Source organism: Canis aureus, chromosome 6, assembly GCF_053574225.1.
Source record: "Canis aureus isolate CA01 chromosome 6, VMU_Caureus_v.1.0, whole genome shotgun sequence".
In the NCBI taxonomy this organism is placed as follows: domain Eukaryota; kingdom Metazoa; phylum Chordata; class Mammalia; order Carnivora; family Canidae; genus Canis; species Canis aureus.
Genome location: NC_135616.1, coordinates 69,022,535 through 69,034,665, shown reverse-complemented (window position 1 = coordinate 69,034,665; position 12,131 = coordinate 69,022,535). Strand labels below are relative to the sequence as shown.

Here is a 12,131-nt window from a genome sequence, read left to right as displayed (position 1 = left end):
GGTCAAATGAATATCCCTGTCAACTGGCAGCTAAAGACTGCTTAGATTCCTGTTATGTCAGGGAATTCAATACTATTTCTTCGGGAAACTATTTTATCTTTGGACACATCTTACACAATTCCTGCACGATGCTACAAATTTACCTAGCTAGTTAAAAGATCTATTATTTATAGATAAATAAATTTGGGGTTTTCAAACCATACCTCTAAGTGCCATAGCTCTGTGGCTCCCACCTCCAGGAAGAGGCCAAGGGGAGACAAGGGGGGGAAAGGTAAGGGATTCCATCATCATTTCAATCGTGACCACAATCCTTTTATTTGTTTTAACTATTGGAGTTCTATGTGAGACTTAAATTGAAAAACAATTGCATTACTAAAAATATGATTTAGATGGTCTCTTTGTCTCTGTTCTGTATCTTCATGATGGTATTTCTCCGTGTGATCTTCTAACCCCCACATCAGAATCAACACTGTGGAAACCTGAGAAAAATGCAGACTCTCTGGCCCTTGCTCAATTAAAATTTTTGGCCATGGGACCAAGGAATCTGTATTTCAACAAGCACATCAGGGGTTTCTTAGGTACCCAAAAGTTTGAGAATCACTGCTCTATGATGTGAGAACAAACTGATAAAAATAAAGAAATAAGTTGCCAACGTAGAACTCTTTTTCCTTTGGGATGATCCATTACAAAAAGTGATCTTTTCTCAATATATACAGAATTTTTTGGAGGAGTAAGTATGGCTAGTTGACCTCAAGTTATCCAGAATGTGGACTTTTGTTATCTTTGTTAGAGGTCCTGAATGCTTCCTCAAATATCTCAGTGACTGAAGCTAGAGCATATATATGTGTACACACACACACACACACACACACACACAATTACCAGTGGCCAGCGTCACAGCCAACCTACCACCTCACTCAGCTGAGTCCTGCCAATTAAGTACTTCTTGAGTGGTATAATAACAGGGCCCTTAAAATTCCAAGCATAAAACAGCTAATAAAAGTATCTTGTTTAACAAAGTAATAATAAAAAAAAGCAGAGACAAAAAAAGCTGCAAAGTTTTCTTTGTGATCATTGTTTAACACTGTATGTAATTAAATATTAATGAAAGTATGCTACTTTCATTTTGTGAGCAATTTAATTCAATTAAAAATAAATGGGTCTCCTTGGCTCAGTGGGCATACTGATATACAGAACAGCACTGCCCTTAACTCGGTTTCCACTGTGTTTAAATCCAGCACCGAGCAGAGCTACTGAAATTCAACCCCAGGCTTATACAATTAACTCATTAAGAACCAAGAACCAACGTCAGTCAACTGAATATAGTGCTCTGCAGCATTCACTGCGTACGAAGCATAATACTGTTTATTTAAAAAATATTTTATCAAGCATTTGCTATGTGGGATGAAAAGACACTTAAGATATTTCCTAGATGTCAAAGCCTAGTTATCTCACAGGGTGGTATAGGCATTGACCAGAAAGGGGAAGGAGAAATCTGGAATCTCTCTGCCTGTATCTTGATCAGGGTGTTGGTTAACTGCCATACACACACACACACACACACACATACACACACATCCATTACATATATTCTGTATATATTTACATATATATGAGTACAGCTCAGTGATTGTGTGTGTATACAGATGTATATACATTTAAGGTCAGTGCGGGCTATGCGTTCGACTGCAAATACAGTCAACCCTTGAACAAAGTGGGGGTTAGGAGCATGGATACCCCTGCTGCTGAAAATCTGAGTATTATGTTTTGACTCCCCAGAAACTTAGCTACTAATAGCCTACCGTTGGCCTTGCTGATAACATGAGCAGTCCATTAACACATTTTTGCGTATGTTAAACGTGTTATGTTATATACACTATATTTTTACAAAATTGTGAGATTGAGAAAAGAAAATGCTGTTAAGAAAATCATAAGGAAGAGAAACTACATTTACAGTGCTGTACTATATTACAGTATAATATATATTATAGTAATATATACAGTATAATATATATTATAGTAACTTATATTACTATAATCTAAAAAAAAGAGAAAAGAAAAGAAGAGAGAAGAAAAGAAAGAAAAGAAAAAAGAAAAAAGAAAAGAAAAGAAAAGAAAGAAAAGAAAAGAAAAAAGAAAAGAAAAGGAAAGAAAAGACAAGACAAGACAAGACAAGAAAAGAAAAGAAAAGAAAAGACAAGAAAAGAAAAGAAATCGACATATAAGTGGACCCGTGAAGTTCCAACCCCTGTTGTTCAAGGGTCAGGCTGTATTTCATACATAATGGGGGGGGGGCGGTGGAGGGACACTTCTGCCCCCAGGACCTCAGGGTCTGGTATGATCGGGCACACGAGAAGCCACACAGGCGTCACATAGGAAGCTCCCGGCTCACCACCTGGCTGGGAAGCACAGACGAATCCTTAAAGGTACTAGTTTCGTGATAAACACGTACACGCGTCTTAAGCGTCCTTAGGGGCCAGCCGCGCGGCAGCGGTGGGTGTTGGAGTCGGCGCTCAGGGGGAGCGCGCGGGCAGGTGCGCCCCAGGTGCGGGGCAGGACGGGGGAGGGGGGGCGGGGGGCCCAGGCGGTCGCGGGGAGCCGAGGCGAGGACGGGGCGGCCAGCAGGCCCCCGGGGACGAAGTGACGGGGTCGGGCCGCCCGGGGCGGGAGGGCGGGAGGGCGCTGGGCGCGGCGGCGGTGACAGCGGAGCGCGGGGCGGGCGGGGGCGGGCGGGGGCGGGGCGGCCTCCTGGGGCGGGGGCCGGGGCCGGGGCCGGGGCGCCCGCAGGCCGGGAGGTGCGGGATCCGCCGCCGCCGCCGCGGCCGAGCCGCTCTCACTTCACCCCCAAGGGCCGCGGCGTGGGGGTGAACTTGGGGCTGCGGGGCCGCGACCAACAATGTTATCACCGCGCCGAGGGCGCGCGGCCGGGCTCCCGGGGGCAGCGCCCAGCCCTGCAGGCCGAGCCGGCCCTCGTGAATGGGGAGGAAAGCAACAATCTCTGGACAAAAAAAAAACTTTGCTGCTAAAAACGAACCCCCGGCCAACGTTTTACAACCTGGACGCATTGTTAATGTGCTGGTTTATCTGGCAGGAATAGGAAGCCGCGCTGGAAAACAATGTACTCTTTTTAGGTGCAAGGTCAGCGTCTGCTGGACCTCGGGGTGACCGCCAGCGCCCCGCCGCAGGGGAGAGGGCTCCGGGGGCGGCCAAGGCGCTTCCTGGGCGGGGTGAAGCGCGCCCCCGTCCCCCACCCACCCCCACCCCCCCCCCACCCCCCGCCCCCCGCCCCGGCCAGGCGGCGTCTCGGGGAGCCCTGAAGCGCGCACGCCCCGCCCAGGCTGCCAGTGCCGGCCCGAGGGGGCGCTGCAGGCGGGGGACGCCGCGCGCCACGTGCGGGCGAGGCCTGGGGTTTGGGGCGTGCGTGGGCGGAGCCCCCTGCGGCCCCCGCGGCCCCCCGCACCCTGCTCCCTCGCTGCAGGGCGAAGGCCGCCGCCCTCGGAGGTAGCCAGGGAGGCTCAGAGCGGCCCGGCCTGCCCTGGGGACCGTCCCCAGCGCCAGAGCATGTGAGAGTGGGGACAATTCCCTGGTGCCGCTTCCAAAACTTGTCCTGGGGCCTGGGGGGTGGGGGGGACCCAGGTGGCTGCCGGCCAGCCCGGAGTGAGAGTGCGGGCTCCCACCGCCGAGAAGCTGCGCGGCCGGTGTGCAGGAGACTTAAGGTCGCAGGAAAATCTCCAGTTTGCGCACATGCAAAAGGAGAAGGATAGGATCGCGGGCCACATAGGGCCGCTGCACGGATTAGATAGGGGAACGGACGTGAAGCGCTTGGCACAGGCCTGGCATATGGCCAGCACCCAGTAAAGGGCATTGATTACACTCGCTGTTTCTTCTACCTAGAGAAAGACTCGTTCGTTCCCTTACCTCCCCCATGGGTCCCTCCTCCAGTTTATTTTCCTCCGTCGTGCTCCCCACTATCTAATAGAGCATGTCTCTTACAGTTGTATCTTCTTTACTGTCTGTCCCCGCCAACAAGAGGGAAGCTCTCCGAGAATGGAGATGTGTGTGGTTTGCTCTGCCACTGGACCCCCAGAGCCTGGAATAGTGCATAGCACACAACAGTTGCTCAATAAACATTAAATAGAGGATAGATGATGATGAAGACCTGGATTGGAGTGTAAAAAGCCCCAGGTTAGTCCCTTGATTTCATATTTTACAAGATCAGCAGTCCTACCAGAGGGTAAGCAACATGATGGAGGAACTGTATCTTGTATAAGTGGATTCTCCATAGCTAAGGTTGATAGATTTAGCAAGTAAAAATACAGGATGTTCAGTTACATTTAAAAAAAAAACATTTTTTTTAGTATAAGTACATCTCAAATGTTGCACAGGACATATTTACACTAAAACATTATTCACCGTATATCTACAGTGAATAAAATTAAAATTTATCTGAGTGGCCTGTATTTTATCCGGCAGCCTTATCCATCCCTGATTCTGAGTAGGCACAAAATTAAGTAGTTGCTGAGTGAATGGATAATAGGCTCAAAATCCAGAAAAATCAGAGTAAACCTAAATAAAATAGGAAGGTCAGGCCTAATTGTGTGCTGCTCATGTTTAACTACTGACTCTTCAAGGAAAAAAAAAATCCTTGATTTACAACATTTGACAATTTCCATGGTGTAAATAATCCCACCACGGCTGATTTCAAGCTACCAAGGACACATGATTAGAATGCAGAGTCCAAAGAGATGAGCCCGATCAGCTTTGGCCAAGCAGCCCGCACCAGCTTGAGCACGGACTCCTCAAAGTCATAGGACGGAAGAAAGAGGCAACGAACAACCAAGGGCAATGAAGAAATTTAACTCACCTCCACTATACCATGGCAAGCCTCTGCTGGCCATTTCCTCAAAAACATTCCATGAGGTAGAAATTATTAGCCCCACTATTTTTAAAAACAAATGAGGAGGGCTCCTGGGCGGCTCAGTCACTTAAGTGTTGGCCTTCGGCTCAGGTCATGATTCCTGGGTCCTGGGATCAAGCCCCACATCGGGCTCCCTGCTCAGCGGGGAGTCTGCTTCTCCCTCTACCCCTCCCCGCTGCTCATGCTCTCTCTCTGTCTCTCTCTCTCTCTAATAAATAAATAGATAAAATATTTTTTAAATGGGGGAAATAGGGCAGAGAGACAATTATGTCTAAAAATTGTCTAGTATCACAGCTCATAAGCCCGCCCAAGCCTACTCTCTCTGCCCGAAACAGGTCTTCCTCTGCAGTCACTGGATATGGAAGCCAAGGAGCCTCAGAGGTTTGAGATCAGCAGGCCAACCTGGCCATTCCTCAGCAGAAGCAGTGGAGGCAAACAGTAAAAGGGTTAGCAAACTCCCAGCAGGGCTGGGGATAGAACATGTACTTCTTGACCCTCAGAGGGTGTGTGTGTGTGTGTGTGTGTGTGTGTCTGTGTGCATGTGCACGTGTGCACCCTGTCTGTGTGCATGTGTTGTCGAGAAATTCTCAGAGTATGTTCTTCTCATGTGAGGAGTCTAAGAAATAAGCAGGGGAACCTCAAAGGAGTCAACACAGGATAAGTATGCGTCAGCTGGGTTTGTTTTTTTTTAAGTGTTGCAAATTCTACTTTCTTGATCTCACCCAGGTATTTTGAAACCTTAGACCAGAGCAGAGAACACCTATTACCAAGCAGTGACCAGTGTAGGGATAGGAGCTTTTTCTTTACCGAAGACAAGCAGTCTCAACTCCTGGCTTAAAGTGAGAACCCCCAACGTTCTACAAAAAGTCCCTGTACCCATCTCTCTTTTCTTCTCCTCCTCTGGGTTCCACAGAGGATAGCCATGCACAGAAGCCCGGCTCTGCTGGTCACTGCATGTGGCCACAGACAAGTCCCTTTCCTGCTCTCTCCCAGCTATAAAGCAAAAATATGATTTCTGGGGCCTCTTCCAGCAGTCACAGCTATAATGTTCTCTCTCTCAAGCCCCACCCCACCCCCATCTTCTCACTCTTTTCTCCCTTCCTCATTATCTTCCTGTTTTTCTTGGTTTCTGCAAACCTTCCCCTTCCCTCATCCCGACCTCTCTGGCTCCCCACCACCTTGCTTCTCTGTCTCTCCTCGCTCTCTCTACCCTTGCCCGCCCAACACACACACAGACGGCTGGAGCTAACGCTGCCCCTTAATTAGACAGAAACTCTGCTAATAAAACAAAGAAAGAAAATAGGGAAAAGCCAGGAGCAAGCAGCGCCTGGGCAGAGGCAGCTCTCCAGAGCAGGCAAGCCCCCAGCGGTCCTCTGCGATCCATATATATTAACTGTGCCCTTCTCTTTTATCTGGAGAGCACTTCGCCAGCTACACAAACAAAAGATTATGCAGATTATCATAAGCATAAAGAAAAAAATCATCTTAACCAAACATCCCAAAATGTAAGCTCCTGAATGGGAAAACCTGGGCGTCCCAAGGCCACAAGCGCCCTCCAGAAGGAGAAGGGCCCTGGCCTTTGCCCATTCCCCTCCTGGTGAGCAGCACAGAGCTCTGAGAGGCAAGGATGCTCTGAGATGTCCCAGCTTGCTGTAAACTCTGAAAGCAAATGAGAGCCCTCAAGGCTCATTAGACCTATTTATACAGTTCTTCATTGGGAAAAATTAAATCTTCCAAACACAGATAAATACACCCCTGTGACAAATGAACTAGCTAGTCACGTTTAAACCCCAGCTCTGGTGCTGACAAATGTACTAGTCGAACCCCCCCAGGCAAGATAAACATAATTCTTTATCTTGAATTCCCTGTAGTTGGGAGACAAGGAACACAAGGACTACCACAAGTGTGTAGGGATGGAAGGCTGGGAGGAGGGCAGTGCTGTAAGGTAGGAAGAGCTCGTGAAGGTCACCTTCTCAGCCAGGTAGCCAAACCACTACACCTCTCCCTGCCTAGCTCTGCTCAGGCCTTCTGCTAACCTTGAGGGTCTCTCAACCTGTGCTGGCCACCAGCTGTCTTCTACCTACACGCAGTATCCTTGGAGATTCCAGTGGCACGCAGTGACACAGGGTGCCCTCAAAATGGCTCACTGCCTGCCCCTCTGTATTTCTCAACAGGCCCTATCTTTTCCAGGAAACGCTCCTTTTCTGGGAAAGGTTGGCAGAGAATGATCCCGGCAGGAAATGGCCATCCGTGGGCCTCTGAGAAGAGATAATGATAAAATAGAAGAGAGGAGAAGGCTCTGGCTCGCTCTTGGGAATCCCCACTCCTGGAGCAGCAGCTGTATGTTCTGGAGCTGGGGCCGCTGGACCACAGGTGGATGCGGAGCACTTGGGAGGCTGCTAGCCTGAATTGACATGTACTGTAAATGTAAAATATGCCCTGAACTTTGAAGGCTTAGTACCAAAAACAAAAAAGTGACCTATCTCATTAATAACTTTTATAAAGTGATTACATGTTGAAATGATATTTTGGATATGTTGGGTTGAATAAAATATATGATTGGAATGAATGTCACCTGCTCTTTCCCCCTCTTTTTAAAAGTGACTACTAGAAACCTAAAAATTGCACAGGGTGCATATCCTACTTCTGTGGCACAGCACACCTCTGGAGAAGCTTTAGCTTCGACACACTGAAATCTAGGTTTCCTCAAGAGCCCATTTTCAGACTTTGCCTCATTATGAAACCTTTTCATGCTTGAACCAAAGTGGAATTGATTTGTGTTTTCTTTTTTCCCAGTATAGGGACCTAAAGTTAAACTCATCCTAAGCTGTGAAAGAGAAAGCCAGATCCAGAAGTTCCTCACTTCGGCACTGCACCTCTTAGTCTTTAAAGCTCATTGCCTTTCCTGTCATTTCTTCCTCTTGCCTCCTCCCACTTGCCCTGAGAACTCGGGCTCTTACCTGTGCTAGTCTTCGCTTTAGAAACAGCAGAATACAAAGGCTGATAAGAACCTGGGAAGACCATCAGACTCATTCAAATTGGTCCACTTGACCTAGTCCTAGCAAAACAGGCTGTCTTGGTCAATTCTTTTTTAAAAGGCAATAATGCTCATTTGTTTCCCTGTAGTAAATAATACTTCTTCACTGTAGAAAAAAAAGGGAAAAGAGAAGCCAAAAGAAGAAAATTAAAATTACCCACAACCTCAAACCTCAGGCTAGCCATTGTTGATGTTTTAGGGGTGCATGCTCCCAAAATTGTATTTTGTATGATGAAAATAATAACTATAACATCTGTCGAGCACTTACTATATCCAGGCGGCAAGCTGGACATTTTAAACATATTTTTCTTCATAATTATCCTGAAGTAGATTCCACTATTATCCCCACATTATGGTTGAGAAAACTGAGACTTAGCAAAGTTAAATGTCTTGTCCCAAGACAAACCGCTAGGAAGTGACCAAACCAGTTGAACACAGGTTCAAATGGGCTCTGGACAGGAAGCACTCAGACTCCTGCCTCCAGCTGAAAGTTCTCCAAGGAGAAAGATGCTCTCACTGCCCTCATCAACTTGTTCTCTTAAAGGCATCCAGCTCCATCTAACCCTCCTAGGTTCACAGTTCCTGCCTCCATCTATTCAGACCACTGTAACAGAATGCCATAGATAAGGTGGATTAAAAATAACAGGACTTATTTCTTAGAGTTCTGGAGACTGGGAAGCCCTAGATTGGGACATCCATAGATTCAGTACCTGGTGAGGTCTGGCTTCCTGGTTCATGGATGGTCACCTTCTCCCTGTGTCCTCACATGGCCAGATGGCATGAGGGAGTGCCCTGGGGTCCCTTATAATGGACTAATCCCATCATAAGAGCTCTGTCCTCATGATCTAATCATCTCCCAAAGGCTCCACGTCCATCACATGGTTGGTTTTCAACACATGAATTTTGGAGGGACACAAATACACAGTCTGCAGCAGTGCCATTCATTATGCATGTCCTAATCTACCAAGAACCGCTTCTTGCTTATGTATTCATCCAGTCAACAGGTATTTATTGGATACTTACTTTGTGACAGGTGATATTCAAGGTAACTGGAATTTAGCAGTGAGCACAATCAACAAAGTTCCTCTGCTCTTATGGAGCTTATGTTTCAGTTTTGGGAGGCAGACAATAAATAGACAAGCAAAAATATATTATGTCAGATAATAAGTGCAACAAACCACTAAGAAGAGAAAATTGAGTGGGGTGAGGGGGTACAAAAGAATGGGAAGGAGAGTAGAAGTAAGAATCACATGGTGGGTTGCATCATTATTTGCAGTTATTCACACCCTACCTAGAAAAACCTGGCCAGGACAGATTGCTTTTTTTTTTTTTTTTTTTTTTTTTTAAGGCTGGCCAGGGAAGACCTCCCAGGGAAGGTGACATTTGAGCATGGACCTTGAAAGAAGAGAGGAATGGAGTCATTAAGTTATCTGGGAAAAGAGTTTCCAGAACTGAATGTGCAGCAAAAGCAGAAGCTCTGAGACAGGAGCATAGCTGGCGCCCCTGAGGAAAGTCAAGGGATCAGTGTGGCCAGAGTGAAGCCAGTGACAGTGGTAGGAGGTTAAGTTAGACAGGAATGTGGTGTGAGGACAGATCATCAGGCCTTTAGAGCCACTGCAAAGCTCTGGCTTTTCCCCTGAGTGAGATGGAAAACCATGGAAGGTTTTTAGCAGAGGAGATGTGACTTACCCCTTTAAAGGATCACTCTAGCTACTCTCTTGAGAATATATTTTGGGGGCAAGTGTTGAAGCAGACTGACCTCTTGATAGCTATCCAGTAACCAAAAGAGGAGATGATGCTGGCTAGGATCAAGATAGGAGAGAGAGTAAGATTCTAGATCTATTTTGCAGGTAGAACCAACAGCACTTACTAATGGTTGAGGTGTGGGTTATGAGAGAAAGTGTTGAAGAGAGATCCAAGTTTTTCAGCCCTAAGCAACTAGAAAGATAAGATTACCATTAACTAAGATGGAAAAACTACAAGGAGATTTTTTTTTTGAGGGAGTAGAGAAATTGGGAGCTTTGAGGGTATGTTAAATTTGAGGTACCTATCGGACACGAAAGTAGAAGTGTCAAGTAAAAAGTTGCCTATTACCTGACTTCAGGGAACAGTCCAGGCTTGAGATATGAAGTTGGAAGCTCTTGGAAAATAGATGATATTTAAAACCATGACTTGGAGTGAGGTTATCTTGGCAGTGATTAGTTAACAACATAGATGAGATATCTCTACTAAATCCTTGGACCTTTCCAACTGGTAGATTTTACAGAAGTGACAAGAAAACAGCAAAAAAGAGGGGAGGGAACAGTTAGTGAATAACCAGTAAATGAATAACCAGAAGAGAGGGCTATTCAGGTCTGACAAAGACAGCTTTTCAAGTTGCACCCTGTCAAATGCTGCTGATGGAGCATGACATGGAGACTTGGCCATTGGATCTGACAACCTGGAGAGCATATATATTATCAATACAAACAAGTAAGACAAACCAGGAAATCTTTGCAGAAGGGCATGGGGTCAAGGGAGGCAATGAACCTCCCTTTTGTTATTCTTGTCTTCCTTCATGGTCCTTAGGGACACCTGAGGGTCAGTTAGCCTCTTTCAACTTGCTAGTCTAACCTGGCTTACTATGTAATAGACATATTAATAATAAAATCATGATCAAGAGTTAGTCTTTTTAGAAGTTAATGATGCTTAGTGGGGAGTTCCCTTTGGAACTCCTCATGACCCAATGCATCTTCGAAGCTTTGATGAGTTGATGACTTTTGGAAGAAGGAATACATTTTCTACATTTTATGAGCTTACAAAGCAGGATATTTTGAGATGACCATGCCTATACTGAGGACAGGATTCATCTCAACAACAGAATACTATAATATGTATATGGCTGACGCTTTCTAGCAAGTATTAAAATCAGGTGATGTAGTCATACAGATGGAGGATTAAATTGGATTAAATTGCCTTGCCTGTACTCCATAAATAGACCTAACAATCCCAATAATTGAAAATCAACTCTAATTGTTCCATTTTTTCCCCTCTGTCTTCTGACAAAAAAAGGATTTGGCCTTTTCTGGCCAATTCTTTTTTTGTTGTTTTTTTTTGTTTGTTTGTTTTTTGTTTTTAAGTGGAGGGAGGAGCAGCGGGAGTGGGAAAGAGAATCTTCAGCGGGCTCCACACTCAGTGCAGAGCCAGACTCAAGGCTCCATCTCACCACTCCAAGATCATGACTGGAGCTGAAGCCAAGAGTTAGATGCTTAAACAACTGAGCCACCCAGGCACCCCTGTCCAATTCCATTTTTTAAAGATTTATGAACTGTTTACCCTATAATAGCATGTATATATGATGCACCAATCCTATTGTGTTGCCTCTAGTTCATTCTGCAGAGTCCAACTTGAATCTCAGGATCTACCTCCCAGTCTTCCTTTGTCCTCTCCTTAAATAATTCATCCAGAAACTCTTAGATGTCCTTGGCTAAATAAGGTCCAAGTCACGTGAAATAGGGATATGACTCACTCACAAGGACGCACTTGGAATTCACACAGTCCTTCAGTGTGAAGAGCAGGCGGGAGAGATCTGATCCAGATAGTGATGGAGGACAAGTTCCAGAGCCTGAAGGAAGTAGCAACAGAGGCCTGCTTCCTTCCTCCTAAAGCAAGAAAAGTTGGCTCTGGGAAAAAGATAGCCAGAACTGCTTTATTTGTATCTGGAGCCTAGTCTTCTAAATCCAAAAGCCTCTAGAAACTTTCCAGAGGCAACGTGACTAAGAATACTGCCTTTCGCAAAAATAGTCATTTCGAGTAATTTCAATGTCCTTTCTCTAAAACTGCACCTGCTTTTTCACTGTACTGGGCTGCTTTTGCAACCCCCTGAATAGATTCGGGAGTGTTCTCTTTATCCCCTTACATGCATACTGCTCTAGAAGACTCTGGTAGTAGCTCCTTGAAAAGTTCATGCTAGTGTTCATGGACATGAAGTTTTGATGTGTTTGAGAACTGTTACAGAGCATGGGTCTCCATTAGTATGACAACTTCACCATCTATGTACTCCACAGAGAAGTATCTCGAAGTAGGCTGCATTTATTCATTCAGAGAAATATTCACTGAGCACCTATTGTCCAAAGCACCACTCAAGGCCCCAAGGAGTACAGCAGTGAACAGAACAGATATAAATTCTTTTTCTTT

At 45.8% G+C, this 12,131-nt stretch overlaps 1 protein-coding gene across 4 annotated transcripts in view; it reads left to right on the top strand.

Moving 5' to 3' along the window:
- LOC144316320 (uncharacterized) overlaps positions 1–12,131 on the top strand; it is a 52,848-nt gene that overhangs the window by 34,827 nt on the left and 5,890 nt on the right. The window contains exon 4 of one of the 4 annotated variants that reach the window (XR_013382163.1): positions 7,109–7,487. The exons of 2 other annotated variants lie outside the window; for them this stretch is intronic. The gene's annotated coding sequence lies outside the window, so the exon portion shown is untranslated. Of the gene's footprint in view, positions 1–7,092; positions 7,488–12,131 lie in introns of those variants that run through there. One more of the 4 variants, XR_013382164.1, reaches the window with a different exon arrangement.